Source organism: Mandrillus leucophaeus, unplaced genomic scaffold (assembly GCF_000951045.1).
Source record: "Mandrillus leucophaeus isolate KB7577 unplaced genomic scaffold, Mleu.le_1.0 Scaffold131, whole genome shotgun sequence".
NCBI classification, from domain to species: Eukaryota; Metazoa; Chordata; class Mammalia; order Primates; family Cercopithecidae; genus Mandrillus; species Mandrillus leucophaeus.
In genome coordinates, this window is record NW_012101266.1 from 5937139 (window position 1) to 5955729 (window position 18591).

Sequence of the window (18591 nt, forward strand, 5' to 3'; positions counted from 1 at the left end):
CAATATCAGTAGAAGGAACGTCATATGCTATTTGAACAGCATTATGCAGAATATGGGCAGGACAGCCAACCCCATCTATAGAATCATTCATGCTTTGCTTCAATTTTGACTACACATTTTCTGTACCGGTATGCATACATTGACATGGTCCCCACCAAAAGCTATACAATTTATCTCATGAATTTCTACCTCATTAATAAAGTCCACTAAAATTGTCCAATGTGCCTGAAGTCTTCTCTGGCAGATTTTACTCACAATAGTCTTAAAAACAATCCTTTTTCACAAGAAAAATATTGCATAAGAAATAGGAAATTTTTTTCTGATCATGATTATTTTATTGCACTTGTCTATGCCACAAAAAGGTGAGGCATTAGATCTTTAATAATCTGTAGAATAAATGTAACTATTATATTTTTTATTATTGCTGTAGATTTTGTCCTGGCACTTAAATATTTGCTTGCAGTTTTGGAATCGAAAAATGCTCTGGTAGCAGTACCTTCAAATAGTCATTTGAGCTTTAAGATTGATGAAGACATACACTAGGGAAAGCCATTACAGTTTCTGTTGCCCAAGCTGGTCTCAAATTCCTGTTGAAGAGTTCCTACTGCTTTGGCCTCCCAAAATGCTGGGATTACAGGCATGAGCCACATCTGGCCTATAGCTGACTTTTTTGTGTGTGCTGAATGAACAACTACAATTACACAAAGAGCTTGAAGATAACTTATAAGACACAGTAAGAACTGTGCTTGTAAGATAGTCTACTGGAGCAAAGCCAGAGTCGATCTTACATAGGTTTTGAGAATCCTGACATTCAGGGCCTGGCGGGCTTTCAGAAGTGAGGTACCTACAGACTGAAGGATTTTCGGCTACCTGACTGTGGTCACTGGAGGAAGGCTGCTGTTGACTGGCTGACTGGAGTAAGGCTAATGGAGGGCGGCCCTTGCCTATTGGCTGTTATCTGTGAGCGTGGGGCATCTCAGATTACTGAGACTGATTGGCTTTCAGATGCTTTGGGCTCTTACGGATTTGCTGCATTTCGGAAGCTTGTAGGGAGGCTGTTTTCTGACGGATTGATGATGATAAGCATGGCCATAGGAGTGAAGCTATGGCTGTTTGGCTGATTTTCAGAGCCTGTGTGTCGATACAAAGTCGTCTGGGAATGAACAAGGCTTACTCATTTATGACTTGGAAATGTGGCCAAAAAAATAGTCTTTTACTCTCTGAAATATGAAAAATAAGTACTTTTCATTCTTAGTTTCCTCTTTCGGCCTTCTCTTAGCCAAATCTGCAGGAGAGACAATGAGGGATTGTCCAGATGTTTATTTCTAAAGGTATGATTTTTAGCTGGTGTTGCTATTTAAGTAATTTAAGCACTAATTATGGGTCCAGAAAAATAGTGCTAGTTGCTGAATTTTTCTAATTTATTGGGGGAAAAAGCCAAATACAGGGCATTTAATGTGTTCTGAGAAAGTCAATACAGGACACTGGATATGCCCTGTATGCAAAGAATGCCTGGCAACCCTACCAAATACAACATTCTAGTTGCCACAAACATTAAACGTTTTGTGTAACAGTAATAAGATTTTCTTTGTGAAGTGTTTTTAAAAATATCATTTGAATGACCTTGGTTTCTCTAAAAACATCAAATTAAATTGGGCTTATTCCTTTTTTCTGTCTCTCATTTATTCTCCTCAAATTACGTAGAAATCTTGAAGATCTATTCTGCTACGAGGCACTTAGTTTTTCTTTTATTCATTGTGTTGCCAATGATGGTAATAATTTCCCACTAAAAAATTCTTAAAATAAGGTCTGGTTTACCATATAACCCTTTTGCATTTGCTTACCTTTTTTGCTTTATTCAAAGCTATAATTCCACCTTCCCTCTGTGAGATCAATTAACATTACCGGGAATGTGGTTAAGGGCTAGTTTTGCCTTTTTAAAACAGCAAGTAGAAAATTTCATATTTCTTTTGATGTGTCTTAATACAATTTGCAAATCATAAAGCAAAAGTATTTTTAAGGGGGCTTTAAGAAATCTCTCACAGGTCTCTTAATAGAGATCAAATATAGTTAAAACACTGATAAATGTTCTGGACAAATCAGCCTGTCCTGTTTCTCTTGGGTGTACAAAGCAGTGGGCAGCAGCTGTTTGACACCCTAGATTGGGCCTGGGGATAAAAAGACAAAGCAGTGCTACCACATGGCTGTGAGCTTCCAAGGTGGGTGGGAAAACCTCTCACTCAAAATACAATGGTTGGAATACCTCCCCTTGGCCACAAGTGCCATCCCACCCCACATCAGAAGTTATACATCTTTTATCTGTTTATGTCCCTGGAGGCAAGCTGTAGTCAACTGCAGCAGAATCCACAGACCTGTATATACAGAACCACAGATACAAAGATAAGAACACGACTACCAATCACCAAACACTTGAGGAACACTGTGAAAGTGAGGCACCAAGCTCAACAAACAAGCAAATTCAAACAGGGTAAATAGAACAAGCAGAAAAGACTCCAAAATAGTTGTAATTAATACCCTCAGTGTGATAGAAGAGGCACATTGCATATTCATATGCAACAAGATAGGCAATTAGAAAAATTATTATATAATTGTGGGTTTTTTTGGTCTTTATTTTTTGATCACAGAAACTGTAAAAGCTCGGTAAATAACCCTAATATAAGAATGGACAAATGTAAACATTAATTAGAAGATCTAGATGAAGAATGTTCTCATAATCTAGCACAATCCAGAAGTTCTGGTATCTACCTCAGAGGAGGAGGGGAAGGGAGGGAGAAGAGAGGGAGGGAAGGAACGAGGGAGTGAGAGAGATCAGAGGTAATGGAAAGAAGAAAAGAAAGAAAGAAAAAGAGAGAAAGGAAGGAAGAAAAAAAGGGAGGGAGAAAGGAAGAGAGGCAAGAAGGAAGGAAGAAAAAGGAAGACAGATTTCCCACATCTGAAGAAAGACAAGAGTCTTCGAATGAAGGGCCCCAATGGATAAGGACCCCAAAAAGCCCTAATGGGTAGGATTTTTGGAAAGCACCCATTAGACACATTCAAATTGTATTCACTATCCATGGATAAAGAGAAAATCCTAAAAGCATCCAGTAAGAAAAAAATCATGATACCTCCAAAGAAACAAAAATCAGATTAACTTTGGATTTCTCATCATTAGCTCTGAATGTGAGAAGATAATGGAGTAATATCTTTGAAATCCTGGAAGACAATTTTGAGCTTAAAAATTTTTGAAAAGCTAGATTAGCATGAATTCAATTATTTCAGTACAATTACAACATCTTTTGTCATGCAGGTATTCAAAGGTTCACCACCCACAGATTTTTTTTTTCTGAAAGGATTACTTAAGAATATACTCCAGTAAGACAGAAAATGAATCTAAGAGAGAAAATGTTTAGCTTACAGAAGCAATAATAAGCCAAGAAATTGCTAAAGCATATAGTTATGTCTAAATAACCACTCATGCATAATGTAAAAAAAAAAAAACTAATAGCAATCTAGAAATAAAATCAAAGGTCATTTCAACTAGAAGATATGAAGGATTCAGAAGTAAGTGAAAATATGCTAAAATTTTTCTTTTGTGTAGCTTGACAAAAAAATACAGATTATATCTAGACACAGATAGGTAAACAGAATTTTTTAGGCGAATTTCAACTTTCAGGGTAACCAAAAAAAAAAAAAAATGGATGTAGGACTTGTAACTTTCAAATAAATAAGAAAAGAGTGGGCAAAAAAATTAATGCAACAAAAGAAAAGAGAGGAAAAAACAAGAAAATGATAAAAAGAAAACAGTAAAAATTAGACAAGAATAAGAAAAGCCGTATCAGATTGACAATTATAGAAACTGGTTATATTTCCCCATTAAAAGACAGAGATGCTGAATAGGAAAGGAGAAAAAATCCAGCCACCTGCTATTTTGTAAGAGATATAAACAAAAAAAAAAAAAAAAAAAAAAAAAAAGTACAAGAAAATACTAAACATAGGAACGAACCATTAGTATTAATTATTAATGGACAGAATCATTCAATGGGACAAAATAAATATTTCATACTGGCGAAAGATATAATCCACCAAAATTATAAAACAATGTAGCTTCATAACATATAAAGGAAAAATAGATAGATAACAGAGGATTTGACAAATCCACAGTGGTAACATATTTTAATGCTCTTTTCTTGGGTCAGAGAGAGAAAAATTATTAAAGTTATAAAAGATTTGAATAAACCAGTTGTAAACTCGACCATAGGTAATTTGCATTCTTTTCAAATACATGTGGGGTATTTATAAAAATTTAACATGCATTAAGCCTCAAAGGGAAATCTCATTTTCTAACCACAATGTAATAAGAACAGAAATTAATAAAAAAAAGATAGTCAAAAATAAACAGTAAACTTGAAAGTTAAAAAAGTAAAAAAAAAAAACTTTTCTAAGTAATCTTGGGTTAAAGTAGAAATAAAAACAAATATTTGCAATGGGTTAAAAATCAATGTTAATGTAAACACATGTTATCAAACTTGTGAGATTAGACTACTGAGAAAAAATTATGAAAACTGTGTCAGAAGACAGCAACCTCTGATTCTCTTCAATCTGCCTTTTCCTCATTATTGTGGAGAGTCTTTTTTGAAAAATATTGCACGGTAATGATACTATGAAGTTGTGAAAGATGGGTTATATAAATGAGAGAGAGGGGGGCATGTTGACCTTTTAGGCATGAAGAATGTGTGTCTCACGCAGGGGTGTCCCATCTTCTGGCTTCCCTGGGCCACTGTGGAAGAAGAATTGTCTTGAGCCACGCAGGAAATACACTAACACTGAAGATAGCTGATAAGCTTTAAAAAATCACAAAAAAAGATCTCATAATATGTTAAGAAAGCTTACAAATTTGTGTTGGGCTGCATTCAAAGCCCTCCTGGGCTACATGCGGGCTGTGGGCCTTGGGTTGAACAAGCTTGGTCTAGAGCAAAGGGGTTTTACCAGTCTTGGCTTTGAGGGGCTAACAGGAATTGCTGAGCTTGGGCAAGTGCTAAGCGCTTTGGCTCCTTGTAGAATGTCCTGCAAGCGTTCAGGATATGGGAGTCTTAGAGATGGAAGGATTAAGGGAGATCAAGAGAAGAGGGAGACTCATGGGGAGGATTTTGTATGGACTAAAAAGCAACTCAATGAGGAGAAATGTTTTCCAGAATGTCCTCCTCTGTATTCCAAGCTGCATTCCAACTGAGACTCTGCCTCAAAAACAAACAAACAAAAAAAAGAATTAAAAGGAAAAAAAAAGATCCTTCTGTAGCTTGTGCAATAAATCTTTCTTTCTCTCCATACGTATGTTTGTGTGTGTGTGTGTGCGTGTGTGTGTGTTTATTTACATACATACATAAAATCTCCTTCTAACTCTGTTCTCTGGTAGAATCCTAACCAAAACATCTGTTCACTATGTGATGAGCACTAAATATTCAAAAATAAACACAATAAAGATAGAATTTACAGTTTAATATTGAAAGAACAATAAATAGACAAGTACTTTGCGAGCCGTGGTATGGGCTAAGAAGGAAAATAAACAGGTGTTATTGCGAGGAAATTATAGGAAGGGACTTAATTTAGATTGGGTGGCCAGGGACCTCCCTAGGTAGATGACATATAGGCTAAGGTGTGGGAAGGCACCAACTTCTAAAAAAATGTAAGGATAACGGGGTCCCATGTAGAGGGAATAATACATGCAAAGGTCTTGATTCTGATGAGTGCTTGGCATGTTCTTGGAACTTCCAGAATACTAAAGTATGTCCTGATCTCTCCCTTGAACACCTGACTCTATACCTAATTATCTACTTGACATATCCACATTTATTTGTATAATTCAGTTTTTTGTCTGTCTCCTATCCACTAAAATGAAAGTTCCATAAAGCAGGGATTTTGCCTGTTTTGTTTCCCTGCTCTGTCTTAGAGTGTTGGAAAGTTCCTGGTACTTGGTAGGTCCTCATCAATATTGAATGAATGAATGAACAGTTAGGGACAATTGCAGGAGTCCAGGCATAAGATGATAGTGGCTTGGTGAAGTGGTATGATAGTGAAGGTGGTAGAGACAGAAACAGGTCAACAAGTCTGAGGTATATTTTGGGATTCAGCACTAGTACGTAGATGAGAAATGGAGTATATAAAGAAAAGGAAGATATTTAGAGTGACTCATGGGTTTCCAGCTTGAACAGCTAAGTGGATGGTTTTGCCTTTAATAGAAATGGGACAGTGTATAGGGTAAACATATTGATATTTCCAGGCCCTAGCCTACAAGCTTTGTGACTATTTGATAAATGAATTAATGAAATGGTGAATTTAATCACCATAATTGTGTTTAGGCCAAGAACAACTACCTTAATGTGTTTTTCTTTTACACATTTTAATGATATCTTTAGCTACTTCTAGAAGTTTGTTTTTTTTTTTAATGCCAGAAAGTAAATATATTAGTAGTAGAATGAAGAAGTGTGTTTGGATGACTTAAGGGACCTTTGGCTACAGTGAAATATGGAGGACAGGAAAATTCCTTATGCCAGCAATAACTCACGTTCTTGGTGCAATAACCATAGAATGAACCTGTGTGTATCACAAGAATCAGGTTTCCCTTTTCTTGATCTATTTCTCCGTTTTAAGTCAGATACTTTTACTTCAAATTTTAAAATTTCATCTTGCTGAAATGCTTTAGTCTTGTAAAATATCCAATATATTTTTTGCTTTGGAACAGTTTTTCTCAAATAATGCGGCATGGATTATTATTATCTGGGGAATAGAGGCCCTGAAGTGAGAACTTGCTAAAAAGTGCACGCTCCTAGGTCCTAGGCCAGACTCTGGGAATCAGCAACTTTGGGTGTAGAAGCCAAATCAGCATTTTAACTATGCCTCCTAAATGATTCTTAAGCACACCAAAAGGTGAGAACCACTGCTATAGGAGTATAAAAATACATACACTTTTAGAATAAAAATACGAAACATAGTTTAATTTTATTTCCTTTTTTGTTTTTTTAATATAAATTTGTGACTATCAAAACCAGCACTTCTGAAAGTATGGACAAGGGGATGCTAAGGACACCCCCTAAGTCCTTTCGGTAGAGTCCACAAGATCAAAACTGCTTTTGTAATAATACTGAAATGTTATTTGACTTTTTCTGTTCATTCTCTCATGAATGTGCAGTGGAATTTTCCAGAGGCTAAATGACAAATGCTATCATAACAAACCAAATGCAGAAGCAGATAGGAGGACCCAGCTTTCTTCTATTAAGCATACATTGAAGAGATTCTCAGAAGTATAAAAACGCCACTCCTCTCATTACCTTTTTTGTTCTAGAAAATACAGCTATTTTTCATTAAAAGATGTTAGCATTTAATGAATCTGTTATTATTTTAAAATAAATAAATATTTTTAGAAATTACATAATTTTAGTTTCCATTACAGTGAATATCAATAGATGTAATCCACATAAACAAAAGCTCTTTGGGATGTTCCATAATTTTTAAGAGGGTAAAGTAGTCCTGAGTCTAAAAGTTTGATTTGTCCTAGATTTGTTTTCCTCTCTAAAATAATCCTAAGGGATCTTAGTGGGAAGTCTTTTCTGGTTCCTGATCAGCTGCACATTCTGAATCCTTGCAGTTTATGACCAAACAACTGGTTGACCAGGTGAGCAAATACAATATTGAGACTTGGTGAAGCCCTTTATCTATTCTAGAGTAAACAGTGATGGTTTCCATGAAGATTAAGTAAAAAACTAGAAAAACAGGCCCTTCAGAATTTCATTCTAGCCAAGTCTTGACAACACCAAAAAAGGAGCAGATAGGGTATTATTAAAACAAAGATGTTTTAGGCATGTGTAATATGACACAGTAAAAACAGCATTGTCCTTGAAGTAAGCTTTCTTGAGTAAATCAACCCTCTCTGGGCCTCAGTTTTTTCCATACAGGGTTTATATTGGAATCTAACATTTATTCATTCATACATACATGTATTCTTTCTTTCTTTTATTCAACAAATATTTATTAAGTATATTCTTAGCTTCAGACACATTGTTAAAGACTGGAAAAATAGAGGTAAATGATCTAATGTCTGACCCTGAGGTGTTCATAGTCTACAGGAAGCTAAATCTATTTAAAATTTATTTAAATTTACTCTAAAATAGGTCTCCAGTTCTACAACATTTTCTCTATTTCCCCAGTTTAATATTTCTTCATAGCACTCATCATGACCTGATGTCTTATGTATGTATGTACTTACTTTGGGGAGAGGGTACTAATTGTCTCAGTAAACTATATATTCCAGGAGGGCAGGGCTTTTGTCTTGCTAGTTTTTTCCTGGCACATGATTGACACTCGGTAGGAATTTTTTGAGTAGATGAAAGAAAATAAGGGAAAAAAGGAGGGATAGATACATATATAGGAGTTCAGGCATAAGATGATAGTGGCTTGGCTAAAGTGAATATACAGGGGAAAGAGAGAGGAAAAAAGGAAAGAGAAGGAAAAAGAGAAAGAAAATACTTAGGAAAACAAATCAATATATTTACTGAGTAAAGAAGGATGAGCTGAAGTTAGGTGAAGTATTAGAGAGCTGGAAAGAGCATTCCATGCAGAAGGAGGTGCATATACAAAGACTAAAAATGTAGAATATCATGGGACTGTAAGTTGTTCAATATAGAGAGTTGAAATGTGTGATCAGTAGTACAGGGAGAGGGAAAGAAGAGATGGGCAGCTGTAACGTTCTGTGAATCTATGAAGGAAAGGATGTGAAGGAGTGAGCAGCTTTGTGCATGCTTCTACTTCATGGTCTAAGCAATGTGGACTTCTCTGTGGACTGGTTGGATAGACATATGGTTTTAGTGTGGGAAAGCTTTTAGTTATTATCCAACAGTGTCAATGGTAGAATTATAGTGATTACAGTTAATGTATACTGAGTTCCTGGTAAGTGAAAAGAATTAACATATATTTTCTCATTTTCGAATAACCTCATGAGGTAGAGACTATTATTAATTCCTGTTTCGTAGATGAGGACATTGGTGTTCAGAGGGGTTACGGGACTTGCCCAAAGTCAGTGGCAAAGTGGTAGCCAGTCTCAAGAAGGCCATCAAAGATCTTTACCTCCTGATAGTCCTGCCCATGTGCAGTATACTCCCATAATGAAAGCACAGTTGGTCTGCATGTGCTGTGAAATATGGTGGAAGTGATGGTGTGTGACTTCAGAGGTCAGATCACAAAAAACATTTCAGCTTCAACCTTGACCTTTTGAATCGCTCAGTCTGAGGGAATCTCAGGGGCTGGCCTAAGGTGGCTTTTCTTTTTCTAGGCAGGGTAATTTGTCTGGTGTCAGGAATTAAAGGTAGAGTAAGGAATGGAAAGACACTCTTGGAGTTTGTGATAAGAATCCTGATGCAGAGGCAGTAGTAGTAGGCTTCTATTTTTCTAGAGAAGCAGCTGATTTCACTTTAGGGGCCCGACAGCCCTATATAAGCTCTGGGGAATGATGGAGAAGGAACTGTGTTCACAGTGTGGCATAAAGTGAACTGAACGGAAAACCACTTGGAAAACGGGAGTTTCCTCCTAGGAACTTTAGGCTTTGGACTTCCAGAGTTGTATGAGATGAGACTGTTAATTATTTATTTATTGCGTATTTGAGATGAGACTATTAATAGGACATTGGAGGATTTGGGAAGGCGTGGGGTTGCCTTTGCAAAGTCACCTAATGTGTGTGTGACTTACACTAATATCTACATAGGCTTGTTGGATGTGAATATGTTCATTTGGTCTATATTTTAAATATCAGTTCAAACAAAAGCTTATCTAGGATATAAGTCAAAACAACAGTCTTGTTAAACCAAATTTTTCAATTCTTTCTTTTTAAAATCTCTCAATTTTTACAGTAAAGATTTCGTTGAACTAAAGAGGCAGAAGGAACAAACGTGTAGACCATCTGGTTTGTGTGAAGCACTGTGCTAGGTACTTTTACATGCACTATCACCTGCTCCTCCTTGCAGCAATCCTCTCCATATGGGTTTGCTTTGCTCATTTAGCCCAAATAGAAGCCCCACGTGGCTTCTGCCTAGCCTTCCTGTGCTGGTCACAGTTGGGGAAGTTCTGCCACTGAGGAGGAGCCAACCACCTGGCTGTGAGCCTGTGTTTCATAGTCTCACTGTCACAAGGCTGCTTGGTAAGAACCACTTTTTTTCTGATCTGTAGTGATTTGCACTTCTCCTCAGTAACTATGTTTATGCTTAAAATAATTAATGCACTCCATTTAGCCCACATCTTTCTTCTTATGGAGCTGTAGTACACATTAATCTCACCTGACTTTACATCTCATTTAAGGGAGAGCATGGGAGAAAGTTTTGTAGTTGAGAAACTGAAATAAAGGGGGACTAGTACCAGACTATAATTACGTCTTACAGTTTTCAATTTTTAAAAATGTCCTAGACCAGTGTTTCTTAAATCTGGGAGCTATATTAACCTTGTAAACGGAAGAAAATTTCATGAAGTCTCAGAACTATGTCTACTTACTTGAGTGGGAAAAATACTACTTTATGGAACAAAAGTCTTATTCTACAAACAAAGTTTTCCAAATACGAATTGTCACTGCAAATAATCTTTAAAACAGGTGAAGTTATTTTTGTACTATCTTTAAAATGAAAAATTAACACTTAAAATTCCTCACAAAACTCCCAAGTCACTGAGAATGCAGCCAAGTCTGCCCCACCCAGTTTGAGAAAATCTGTATCAGCTACAAGTTTATTTCTATATTATATATTCCCAATTATATTTGAGGTCTTTGGAGGCCCTGACAGTGTGAGGCACCACACCTATTTCTTTCTTCTTCCTTCCTTTTTTTATTTTTTATTTTTTATTTTCAGTCTATTGCCCAGGCTGGAGTGCAGTGGCGTGATCTTGGCTCACTGCAACCTCAGCCTCCCAGGTTCAAGCGATCCAACTGTCTCAGCCTCTTGATTAGCTGGGACAACAGCTGTGCACCACTACACTCAGTTAATTTTTCAGTCTGGCCTTGAACTCCTGACTTCATGTGAGCTGCCCACCTTGGCCTCCCAAAGTGCTGGGATTATAGGCATGAGCCACCATGCCCTGCACACCTATTTCTTTCTGTATGGATATAAAGGGAAAAAAATCACAGCGTATTTCTTTTAATTTTTTCATGCAGTATGTAGTTATCTGCATTCCATTTGTCTGTGTTTGCTGAGTGTGTGAATAGCTGGTGTCATAAGTACAGACAAGGCCTTCAACTTTGTTTTGCACATGCTTTAAGCCCCACTTGTATTCTCAAGTGTCAGGCTCTCTCTGGGGTGGGCTGATGACCATTCTTCCACCTGGAGATGTGCATTTCATCCAGCTACTGGCAGCTGCAAGAGTTTCAAAGCCTAAGAAAAGCTTAGTCCTCTGAGACTGCTGCTTGCCCAGAAATACAAGTCATACTTTTGTGATATCTGGTTGCTTGCCATATGGTGTCTCAAGGGGTCTGGGATCATTTACTGCAAGAATTCAGTGGGATCATGTTACAGTGCTCAGAGTCTAAGACAGGCACACAAGAAACACACTACTACTGCATGGCCTTCTTTAGCAGCATGTGGAAATGTTGCAAACCATGGGATGGCTTGGATTAACCCCATAAAGAGACAAACACGGAAAGAACTGACTGGGATTCCCAACAATCTTGGAGTTCAAAGGACCCATTGTAGGACTGTTCTGGAGTGTTGGATGGGGTGATAATTATTAATAGTTCTATTTGGTTCCTATAAAAACAATCACTTCAAAAACATTGATTATTAAAAGTCTCATAGAAAATTTATTTTTACCACTTCTCGGCCTTCTGGGTAAGAGCAAGTGTAGTATCTATTTATATCAGTTTAATATCTGATACATCCTCTATGGGAGGATAATATATTGAATGGATTTTTGGAGTTAGGAGATGGACTAGGAACTTGCCCCACTCCACCTGTTAACCTGGTATTGTAGTACCTCCAGGAATGGTGCATCCCTTTCGGGGTATAGAATGGTTGCAACAAAAAGTAGATCAAGGCTGGGTGTGGTGGTTGATGCCTGTAATCCCAACACTTTGGAAAGCCAACGTGAGAGGATCGCTTGAGTTCAGGAGTTTGAGACCAGCCTGGGCAACATGGTGAAACCCCGTCTCTACAAAAATTATACAAAATATTAGCTGAGTGTGGTGCAGTGTGTTTGTAGTCCCAGTTACTCAGGAGGCAGAGCCAGGAGGATTACTTGAACCCAAGAGGCAGAGGTTGCAGTGAGCTGAGATCGCACCATTGTACTTCAGCTTGGGCAACAAGAGGGAAACTCCATCTCAAAAATAAATAAATAAATAAATAAATAAAATAAAAAATAAAAATAATAAAGAATTTTTTTTTTTTTAACTGGGAGGAACAGTGTCAAAGTTTTGATGTTGTCTTTCAGTGATAAGATGACAAATGGCTTTTCCTCCTGCTTCTCTCTATATTTCTATACTTTCCAAATGAGCTACAAGAATGTAAGTGTAGACATTCATACTCAGACTGACTGGCTCCACTATCTAATACCTAGGTGGCCCTGGACTAATTTCTAATCTCACTCCCATTTTTTTTTCTGTCAGATGAGGATTCTATTAATAATGCCTGCTTTCATAAAGCTGTTGTGAGAATTAAATGAGGCAATATAAGTAAAGGTTTAAACAGTGCCTGGCACATAGTAACTATATCCACATTTTGGCTATTGTTACTATTACTGCTAAACTTAATTGATTCTAAGACTCACATTTTTCTCTTTCATTTTTAACTGCTTTCTAATTGAGATATATCACAGCTGATGGTGTGACATGCTCAATGGACAGCCCTTTTTATTGTCTTGGTGACTTTTGCGGTTTGATGCAGTCATTCTGAACAGCTGTGCAGTTAGCTTTGCACTGTTGCAGCCTAGGTCAGAGGCTCTATCCCTTGGGCTATGTGGTATTTTGAACTTGCTGATTACTGCTGTTTATGAAAGCCTTATCCACAGGTCAATAGCTATCTTTATGAAGGCAGATCCGACAAATGCATGGGGTCCACAGTTGCCTTCAGAAGATGGCCATGAGGGGGCTGGTGAGCAAGCAGATACTGGCCTTCTTGTCCTCAAAGCTACTGTCCCCCAGTAGGGGCTTTGCTGGGCTGGCTGCTGCTTGTCCTTGGATTACACAGGCATACATGCTCTGGCCTCTCGGGCTTCTGGACAGATTCTAGCGGGCCTCAAAGGGCTTAATACTGAAAAATCTAAGGCAGTAGTCCATTTTTAAGCAGGTGGGAGGAAGTCGTTGGACATACTTTTAAAGCAGCACACTTTTGCTACTTTTAAAATGCTATGCAGCTGAAGGATGTGTGTGTGTGTGTGTGTGTGTGTGTGTTGCAGGAGTTTCAGTTAAGAGTGCCAGACCCTGGGAAGGAGCACTAGATGAGCTGCTCCAATTTCATTCTGCATCCAGGACCAAAGAGTGAGCTCTGAAGGAACTAACCTTAAATTCACAGGATTTGTACACAGATTCAAGGAGCACTCCTCATTGTGTGATCTCAAGATGTCCCAGATTAGGATGCAGAGTTCTTAGGACTATTGACCTGGCAGTAAGAGGTAGTAGAAACAGCCTCTATGAGCAAAGGCAGAAAAATCCAGATCAGAAAAGAATATGAATACTTGTAACTTGGCGGTGCCTACGTTCATTTCAATATTGGGGTGCTAGTGAAGGAAGACATGTGCTCCAATGGAAAACTATGAAACTTATGTCACATCTAGACTAGCACAATACACCCTTCATGGTTATCTAATTTCTATTCTGTGGGAGCTATTTTCTAACTCTAAGTAGGAAAATAACTGATACCAATCAAAATAATTACTTTCTCTGTATTTTGAAATGTTTCTGAAGTGAAATTTTTTCTGGTGGAGGAACAATACTCCCTCATCCTCTCACCACCCCATGCCCATGCAGAAGCCTGTTTTGCATCCAAATGAGCATTCATATCAACATTTCTTAGTCCATAAAAATTTGTACTTCTATGACTTCTCCTTTGAACCAGTTGCCTGGTTTCTCCACGTAATTCATGAGTTAAATAATACCTTGAACATGTGCTCATTTTCTATCTATATGAGACTCATGATTTTGCTTCTTTTAAAAATATCTTTGAACACTAGAAACACAGGATTCAAAGGACAAAGAACAACTTAGGAAGTTTTGAATATACTGGATAGGAAAGAAAGGCACCTCAAAATAAGACTGGGAATGCCCTTAGGTCAGTTCTCTGGACTTTGCTCAAAGCAGCAGTATCTTAAATGCTCTTTTCTGAGAGGCGACAGTATGCATAGGAATATTTCTCTCCCCATCTGGAAAATTCATGGTTCCAAAAATAAACTCTTGCCAAGAGCTATTTCCCAGTTATTGTTAAGCTCCCAGATCATGGCCTATGGACAAGTGGCATAAACTATGGCATACTGGTGCAGCTCAAACCAAAAAGGTATCCTCCTCCTCTCAATGCTGCTGAATCTCTGCTGCGGTCTTTGCCGACTGTCTTTGGTTTAGACTAAGTACTGAGTTGGGAGAATATAATTTTGTTCTGGGATGACTGCCCTGAGGACTGGGGATGGAGTAATTTTCTAAATTTGGTAAATGTGGGACCAGTGCTATTATACTTTTATAGTACTACTAATTAACTCTGAACTTTTTCCAAGGGTGACTCATGAAAGATTTAGCATGAAGTAATACTACGTCTTAAGAACCACACTAATTCTGGTATGGAACAGCTTAAGCTATGGCTGCTGAAAGAATCACAGTATCCAAGATGGAGACTCTCTCTCTGAAAACTGAACAAGATAAGAGATTGAGGAGGTAAATTTTGAATTGGTATGTCTTTGGACATTCACACTGAATGGCAAGGGAAACTAATTCTGAACTTTTAATTCCACTGGACAATCATGTTTTTAGAGTCAACTTGTAAGCAGGCTTAGTTGCTCTTGTGAACTCTTTATTTCTCTCGAAACAGATTATTGCTCTGTTGCCAGGTTGGGGTCCAGTGGTGTGATCATTGCTCACTGTGATTTCAAACTTCTGGGCTCAAGCAGTCCTACAGGCATGTGCCACCACACTTGGTAATTTTTTTCCAGAAAAATTATTAACAGGTTTATTTATAATTATTACAAAGTTGAACCGCTGAAACTTGTTCACTGAAACATTTTGACTTGTATTAATGCTTTATGTCCTGCATTTATATTAAAAATTCACAAGAACTACCAATAACAGGAAGAAGAGTTTGTTTTTTTTTTTTTTTTTTTTGAGAATGAACTGTTTCCCATCATAGTGGATTCTTGAGCACATTCTCCACTTACGCAACGTGCTACCTGGATGTCTTTTGGCATAATCGTTACACATTTGGCATGGATAGCACACAGGTTGGTGTCTTCAAAAAGGCCAACCAGATAGGCCTCACTTGCCTCCTGCAAAGCACCAATAGCTGCGCTCTGGGGCCCAGATCTGTTTTAAAATCCTGAGCAATTTCTACACCAGATGCTGGAAAGGAAGTTTGCGAATCGGAAGTTCAGTGGACTTCTGATAATGTCTAATTTACCAGAGTTCCACAGAACCACGCCTGTAACGATGAGGCTTCTTCACCCCTCCAGGAGAGGGCGCACTCTTGCGGGTGGCTTTTGTAGCCAGTTGCTTTCTGGGTGCTTCACCACCGGTCGATTTGCGGGCAGTCTGCTTTGTAAGAGCCGTGGTATAGAGATCTCCTTACTTACCCCCCTTCTCCTTAGGCTGGAGCTCGGCGAGCGATAGGTGTTGGAGAGCGATAGTGGCATGGCAGCGGCTGCCCATACCTGGTAATTTTTTAAAAATTGTTTGTAGAGACGGGATCTTCTTGTATTTCCCAGTCTGGTCTCGGACTCCTGGCCTCAAACAACTCTTGTGAACTCTGGATGGAAGAGAGTTTATATCCATATTTCTATGCTTGCTGACCATTTTTTTGTTGGACTATCTTAATGTTGAACCTCTAATAGACTATGCTGGCGCATGAGGCTGCTCAGGATTTGTGATGAGAAACAGAATAGGCAGTCAACTTTTGGAATTGGGTACAAAGTGGCTTTGGACTTAATTTACCTACTGTACTGTTCCGATGCATTTAAGACTCTAATGGGGGCAAAATCAAAACTGCTCTCTGGTGGTTCCAGGATGACATTCAAAGGGGAAGTCGTTGGTATTGCAGAAGCACCCATGAGGTAGGAGCATGGACCTATACTGACAGCCTGCTAATATTTTTCCCCAACGGATGCTGCACCCCAGGGTTAATGGTTAATAAAAAACACAACTAAACAACATGTTTAGGAAACTCTCCTGACATTTCTTTCCATATGAAGGACATTGATTACATAACACTGTCTCCACCCCTTTACTTATAAACCCATGAGTTTGGAGGAGAAAAATGGGCATACAAAGTGTAAACTCTTCACTTTTCTTTCCTTCTGACAGTGAGCTGCCCTACAAAGGATATGTGTCTTCCTCCTCTACATGGAGATGGTGGCCTTGACAAGCACTGCTGGGAGTGGAATCTGTAATTCTGGTTCCAATATCAGGCAGCTTGCTTGTCCACAGATATAAGCTTCCTTCTCCACTATCAGTTTTATCAATAATGAAGGTAATATTTAGATGTTACATCTGTTTCTTTTATTTTTTTTTTCCTTGCTCTGTTACCCAGGCTGGAGTGCAGCAGTGTGATCACGGCTCACTGTAGCCTTGACTTCCTGGGCTCAAACAATACTTCCACCTTAGCCTCCAGAGTAACTGGGAGCACAGGCATGCTTCACCACCCCAGCTAATTTTTAAATTTTTTGGTCTCCAAAGATGTCATTCACCAAATAACTTCCCCCATAGCAGGATACAAAAATTTCAAATACATACACATAGTCACACAAGTGCCTGTACAAAAAAATTTACAGTTATATATTCAAAACATTAACAAGTTTCTCAGATTTTTCTTTCTTTCAGCTATTTGATCTACCTTTATTCTCCTACATTCTCCCACATTCCTGAAGGGAATATATATTCTATATATCTATGTAGCTATAAATCTATGTATGTATGTGTCTATGTATAGATTATGTATAGATATAAATGTATGCATATTAATATATATTTATATAATATATAACATATATTTATATGTTTCCTCTTTTCTTCACAATTAATACTTGGATATTACCTTTACATTGGTAATTATAGATATATTCTTTTTATAATCAGAAAAAAATTGTGTGTAAAATCTTCAAGGGTTATCTGTGTAGATAATAAGGGAAGTAGGATCTGCTCAACAATGCACAGCAAAAATCTTAGCTATCCAGATCTTCAAATAAGTCTCAGATCTTGGGTCTCAGGCCCCATCAGCCTGGGGCCACCATGAAAGTAGTACATGGATTTACTGGCTGTCATCTGTCTTCTCTATTGTGGGGTTTTGAGACCTTTCCAAGTCCCTGGGCTGTCTCATGTGTGGGTCACACACAGTATTTTCAGCTATTATCAAGTGTACTTATTTTGGGGGCTACCCTCTCCAAGCCTCTTGCACAGATTGCAGATGGAGGTGGTGTAGAAGAGTATAGGAGGAGAGGGAGGAAATGGACCAGGTAGAAGTAAGAACCATAATTTCTCAGAAATGCCCTTCTCTCATTCAGTGTCTATTCTCCTATCACCTTATATTAGTCTGTTTTCACACTGCTGAAAGAACTGACCAAGCATGGGTAATTTATAAAGAACAGAGGTTTAATTGACTCAAAGTTCCGCATGGCTGGGAGGCCTCAGGAAACTTACAATCATGATGGAAGGGGAAGCAAACACATCCTTCACATTGTGGCAGAAGAGAGAAGTGCTGAGCAAAGTGGGAAAAGCCCCTTATAAAACCATCAGATACCTGGGAACTCACTAATTGTCATGAGAACAGCAGGGGGGAACTGCCGCATGATCTAATCACCTCACACGAGGTATCTTCCCCAACATATGAGGATTACAATTCGGATTACAATTCAATATGAGATTTGGGTGGGGACACAGAGCTAGACCATATCATATCTTCTCTTGTAAGTCTTTCCTTTTCTTTAGAGGACGTCCTTCTCAAGGAGCCCTGAAGTCCCTCTCCATGGGCTTTCTTGTTGTGATTACATAGCTGTGAATCCTAGGCCAGGCCTAGCCTGGGTTCAAGCTAAGGCCACCATTACATTTTCTGATTGGCTGAGTTTCAAATACTGAAACATTTATCCTTTGAAAAACAAAACAAAATTTTAAAAAACAGTTTGGATAGAAATGGCGTTCACTCTTCGTGAGGGCTTTAAATGATACCTGAACATGAATCAAAGTTTCTGTAATGATCTGGGATCAACCTCATGAACATGATAGTTGGTACTGTTCTACGACACAGCTATTTCCTGCTATTGAGCTCTGTAGCTGTTTGCTACAGCTCCTAAAATGCTATACTTTTGGGGATCCTCTGTCTTCTATTCATGGTTATAGTGTCTTGTTATAGTCAATATCCTTGTGAATTAAAAACTAGAAAAGCAATA

At 38.2% G+C, this 18591-nt stretch overlaps 1 pseudogene; it reads right to left on the reverse strand.

The window, feature by feature from the left end:
* Positions 1-1018: 1018 nt before the first annotated feature.
* LOC105534184 lies at positions 1019-16260 on the reverse strand (annotated as a pseudogene).
* Between the last annotated feature and the right edge of the window lie 2331 nt (positions 16261-18591).